The sequence below is a fragment of the Oncorhynchus mykiss genome, chromosome 23 (assembly GCF_057628025.1).
Source record: "Oncorhynchus mykiss isolate SJ-2025 chromosome 23, ASM5762802v1, whole genome shotgun sequence".
In the NCBI taxonomy this organism is placed as follows: Eukaryota; Metazoa; Chordata; class Actinopteri; order Salmoniformes; family Salmonidae; genus Oncorhynchus; species Oncorhynchus mykiss.
The window spans coordinates 6,506,288-6,512,287 of NC_143044.1; positions in this window are offsets into that span (position 1 = coordinate 6,506,288).

Here is a 6,000-nt window from a genome sequence, read left to right on the forward strand (position 1 = left end):
GTAATGATGGGTTGAATAGCATGCATTTAGTTTTATTTGCATTTAAGAGCAGTTGGAGGCCACGGAAGGAGAGTTGTATGGCATTGAAGCTCGTCTGGAGGTTAGTTAACACAGTGTCCAAAGAAGGGCCAGAAGTATACAGAATGGTGTCGTCTGCGTAGAGCAAGAGAGACCTCATTGATGTATACAGAGAAGAGAGTCGACCCAAGAATTGAACCCTGTGGCAACCCCATAGAGAGTGCCAGAGGTCCGGACAACAGGCCCTCCGATTTGACACACTGAGCTCTATCAGAGAAGTAGTTGGTGAACCAGGCGAGGCAATCATTTGAGAAACCAAGGCTGTTGAGTCTGCCATTAAGAATGTGGTGATTGACAGAGTCGAAAGCCTTGGCCAGGTCGATGAATACAGCTGCACAGTAATGTCTCTTATCGATGGCGGTCATGATGTCGTTTAGGACCTTGAGCGTGGCTGAGGTGCACCCATGACCAGCTCGGAAACCAGATTGCATAGCGGAGAAGGTACGATGTGATTCAAAATGGTCAGTAATCTGTTTGTTAACTTGGCTTTCGAAGAGCTTAGAGAGATGTAGGGTAGGATAGATATAGGTCTGTAGCAGTTTGGGTCTAGAGTGTCTCCCCCTTTGAAGAGGGGGATGACCGCGACAGCTTTCCAATCTTTGGGAATCTCAGACAATACGAAAGAGAGGTTGAACAGGCTAGTAATAGGGGTTGCAACAATTTCGGCAGATAATTTTAGAAAGAGAGGGTCCAGATTGTCTAGCCCGGCTGATTTGTAGGGGTCCAGATTTTGCAGCTCTTTCAGAACATCAGCTATCTGGATATGGGTGAAAGAGAAATGGTGGGGGCTTGGGCGGGTTGCTGTGGAGGGTGCCGGGCAGTTGACCGGGGTAGGGGTAGCCAGGTGGAAAGCATGGCCAGCCGTAGAGAAATGCTTATTGAAATTCTCAATTATAGTGGATTTGTCGGTTGTAACAGTGTTTCCTAGCCTCAGAGCAGTGGGTAGCTGGGATGAGGTGCTCTTATTCTCCATGGACTTTACAGTGTCCCAGAACTTTTTTGAGTTTGTACTGCAGGATGCACATTTCTGTTTAAAAAAGCTAGCCTTCGCTTTCCTAACTACCTGTGTATGTTGGTTCCTAACTTCTCTGAAAAGTTGCATATCACGGGGGCTATTCGATGCTAATGCAGAACGTCACAGGATGTTTTTGTGCTGGTCAAGGGCAGACAGGTCTGGAGTGAACCAAGGGCTATATCTATTCCTGGTTCTACATTTTTTTAATGGGGCATGCCTATTTAAGATGGTGAGGAAGGCACTTTTAAAGAATAACCAGGCATCCTCAACTGTCAGGATGAGGTCAATGTCATTCCAGGATACCCCGGCCAGGTCGATTAGAAAGGCCTGCTCGCAGAAGTGTTTTAGGGAGCGTTTGACAGTGATGAGGGGTGGTCGTTTGCTCGCAGACCCATTACGGATGCAGGCAATGAGGCAGTGATCGCTGAGATCTTGGTTGAAAACTGCAGAGGTGTATTTGGAGGGTGAGTTAGTTAGGATGATATCATGATTCAACCTTGTTTTTTCTGAGTTCCCAGTTGTCTTGAAAGCACCACAAATCCAGAAAATGCTAGACTTTGATGACAAAGTTTCATGACAAAATGTGCCCACAAGAAGGACAGCCACACCATCTTCCTGTTCAAGTGAGCACATCACAACAACAGTAAGTCCAAAAATGTATTGTATGCCATAAATTATGTAATATGCCAGGGAGATATGTATACTGTCTGTAGCTAAGAAGGTAATACTAAGTGTATGTTGTGTAGTAAGCTATTAGCAGCCCATGTGCCTCACCCTAATAATGTTGTCCCTTTTCCCTTCACAACTTAACCTACTGTTCTGACGTAGTGGTACACATGTGGCCTATATCCTGTTTTAGAGAAATGCAATCTTCAAATATTGTAAGAGCTTTCATTGTCTGCTTATACTGTATGTCCCTTTATTTATCCTACAGTTCTGACTGAGAATACTGTAAAAACGGGCCATGTTCTGAATTATGTCGTTGTACATTTCAAAAGTGCTGAACATATAGATAAATTGACTACGTCCGTCTTAGCTCGCTCATTAATGTCTTAATCGAAATGACGGACTGTCTCTTATCTGCTCATCGTTCCCTTATGCCATAGTTTGTACATCTCAATTGGCAGTAGAAACCAGATTTGTTTAACCAAGTCAGCCAGCACAGCTATGTTTTTTAAAAAAGGCAGTAAATGAGGCTGAATTAACTGTTTCGCTGTCAGAAAAGGCTCCGCTGATAGCCAGGTGTAGCGGTGGTAAGGATTCACTCCATGGTGCTGAAAAGAAAGCTCTGCTGTTGGGACAGCTTTATGTAGGCCCTAACAGTTTGTGGGCACCGTCTGTCACCGTTATAGTGCAGTTAATGTATTGTTTAGTTTTGTGTTGTGTAGTGGCTTTGCTGGCATGCATCAACAACAAACAAAGGTTTGCCCCACCAAGATTTACATGCTAAAATCGACACTAGGAATCAGGGCCTGCATTCACAAAGTGTCTCAGAGTAGGAGCGCTGATCTAGGAACAAATCAGCATAGCAGCTTCTTATTCATTATGGTCTACAAGGAGAATCTGATCCTAGATCAGCCCTCCTAATCTGAGACGCGCTGTGGTCTCATTGTAGGTACTTCACTTGTTAACCTAACATTGCTGGCATAAAATAAAGGTCTGAAATTAGATCCCTTACATAGGCCTACTGGTCTTGACCAGAAGAAAAAAAACATTCGGGGGAGTTTCTCTTCTACACTGTTTAACCAATCCAGTAAATGTGGAGGAGGAGTTAAGATGGAGTGTTGCTTTGTTAACGTCCAAAAGTGGAAGTTGAGTCACAGGCTCTCTTTCCATTTCCTCTGAAAACCGGAATATCAGGTTGTTGGGAACTTGGCAGAGGCTATTCACTGGTAGATCTGCTAATCAGCTGGGTGGTGAGATAAAGGCTACAGGTAGATAATATAGATAATAAAGTACTACTGTGTTGATAAGGCCAGTTTTTTTCTCATTTTGTCTGTCATAGTTGAAGTGTACCTATGATGAAAATTACAGGCCTCTCTCATCTTTTTAAGTGGGAGAACTTGCACAATTGGTGGCTGACTAAATACTTTTTTGCCCCACTGAATGTGTATATATATATATATATATATATAACAGCAGGGTGTAATCATTGTAGGGAAAATAAATGTCTCCTCATTTATACATTTTGATTATCTCAAAATAGCCTACCATTAATACATATTCTGATTACTGCTCAATAGAGGCCTTCACGGATCTACCTGAACCCGATTACCTAAGACATTTTGGAGTTAACTCTTGAATCAAGGGGGAGATCCCGCTCAGTGGCCACGGGCCTCGGATCTGTGTGAATACGTGAAACAGCCTATTGACCCATCCAAAATTACACTGAGGAAAAAACATAAATGCAACACGCAACAATAACAAAGCTTTTACCGAGTTACAGTTCATATAAGGAAATCAGTCAATTGAAATACATTCATTAGGCCCTAATCTATGGATTTCACATGACTGGGATATGCAGATATGCATTTCTTGGTCACAGACAGCTTAAAAAAAGTGAGGGCCTGGTGTCTGCAGGTTTTTGGTTTTAACTTTCAATTAAGCCATAGACAACCAGGTGTGGGGGGGTCCTTAATTAACCTTAATTAATCAAAGTACAAGGGAGGAGCAAAAGCCCACCGCCAAACGATCCTCCATGGAATGAGTTTGACACCTGTGGTGTAAGAAATATCAGGACAACTTCTCTCTTCACTAAGCAGGTTTCCATCCAACCTTTTTATTTTTAGTAGGTCTGTGTCAGATAAAAAAAAATCATGATATGCCTGATGGAAACAGAAAATGTTTTGGTAAACTTTCCAAATGTTGACTAAACTAAATATGTTAGACAAGGTGGGGTCTCAGAGCATTTCGTATTATTCTGTATGTAAATATGAGACACTCCATTTAGTATAATAGTAAATGCTCTGAGACCAGGTTGTGGTAAAATGAATTATACGGGAAATGTCGGTGGAAACGCTTTTATGCCCAAATATTGATATAGTAACCATATTGACGTAAACTTGGAGTCACAGGATGCCAATGTTGTGTGGTCCTCCCAATATGACTCGTCGGGAAAGCATGCAGTTTATTAAGCTACAGATAAAATAAATTATGATGAACTTCAGTGTGGTGGAAGTGCAAGGTGATGAGCTTGATTGCTTCTTTCCAAATGAATACTGAGGGTCTTATTCTGGTGACATGATAATTGATACTTGGCTGCCATTTGACAAATAAAATGTTTTTCTTTGTACATAACGCATAGCCTTTTATCTACAACAAGACAATTTGATGGAAACATCACTGGTGGGAAAATTAGCATATTGTTTTTATGCAGATTTCAGAAATGTCCCATGAAAATCTGTTGCCAATTGGATGGAAACAGACCTACTGATTTAATATTTTATTAGCTCTCTTCGACAGTAGACCTACACAGCTGTGGCTGTGGATGACTTTTCTGTCAAACACGTAACCAGAACAATCTCAGGCTGTATAGGCTGATTCTGTAGGCCTAAACATTTAACTTAAAACAAAACATATTAGACTATTATATTGAGCTAGACCTGAGTTAAAGCCCACTAAAATATGTCTAACACACAACACTCACTAGCGTCCTAAACTCACAAAATAAAAGTCTTCAAATCTCAAAAATTCAGTCAACAGAAACAAATGAACAGATCTCTGATAAATGCAATATTCTACATCCAATTATAGCCTTGTCATATAGCCTTGTTAGTAGGGAATAGCCTACTAACCTTTGACCTACAAATCCCAATTGTTGAAAATGACACAGGAATGCAGATGGGAGACACAATCCTTCCATAGCCTCTTCAAAGTTGATTTTGAATTGGTCAAACAGGCTATAGCCTACCTTTAGTCTAAATCAATGTTGATAAAAACAGTTAAATAGGATAGATTAATGTTGCTCAGTAAAAGAATAGGCCTACGGAATATTAGGTTACAGACAAAAGTTAACTATTTGCAGCATGAATGCAGTCAGGCATGCTATCACATAAAAAAAATCCTACTAAAATATTTGGTCAACAGAAATAATGCTAACATTTCTGAAAACCTCAATGTTCTACATCTAACTACTGGGATGTCATCGTGTAAATGCTAAGCTGTAGAGTACAAATAAATTATTTTAGATACAACCGAAAATGCACAGTTAAAGTTTACTGTCAGACAAGTAAAAACTATTTCGCTGGCTTGCGAGGCAATAAATCTGCATTTTATGCGATACAGACCCAACCCCATTTGGATCCAATTCTCTCTCAGCTCGGACAGGATTTGGGTCAGATCTGGTCCACCTTGGATCTAAAATAAATAATTTTAAAGACCGGATCCAGTTGGGGTCAGGTATGAATTTAGTTTGATTATATACATGTTATTATTTTCTAAATGATATTGTTCTCTATCTTCCTCGCCCCCTTTCTCTCTTGCACTTACTCTCTTAATTAAATTCAAAGGGCTTTATTGGCATGGGAAACATATGTTTACATCACACATACACAAGAGAGAGATTCTATGTACAGACTCAGTGAGCATAGCCTTGATATTGAGAGAGGTCAACATATCAGACCTGGCTCTCAAGAGGAGAAAGCTTGATGATTAGTTGATTGTTTGAATCAGCTGTGTAATACTAGGGCAAAATGTGCACCCCATTGGGGTCCCAAAGAACAAGTTTTGGAAACCATGATTTAACTTCCCCCAATATTCGTACTACAACTATCTGCACATTGCTAAAACACCATACATTGCTGATAATAAAACAAATATTTCCCATGCCAATAAAGCCTATTTGAATTGAGAGAGAGAGAGAGAGAGAGAGCTTGTTTCCAATGGTAATGACGGGAAAAATGCGAGTC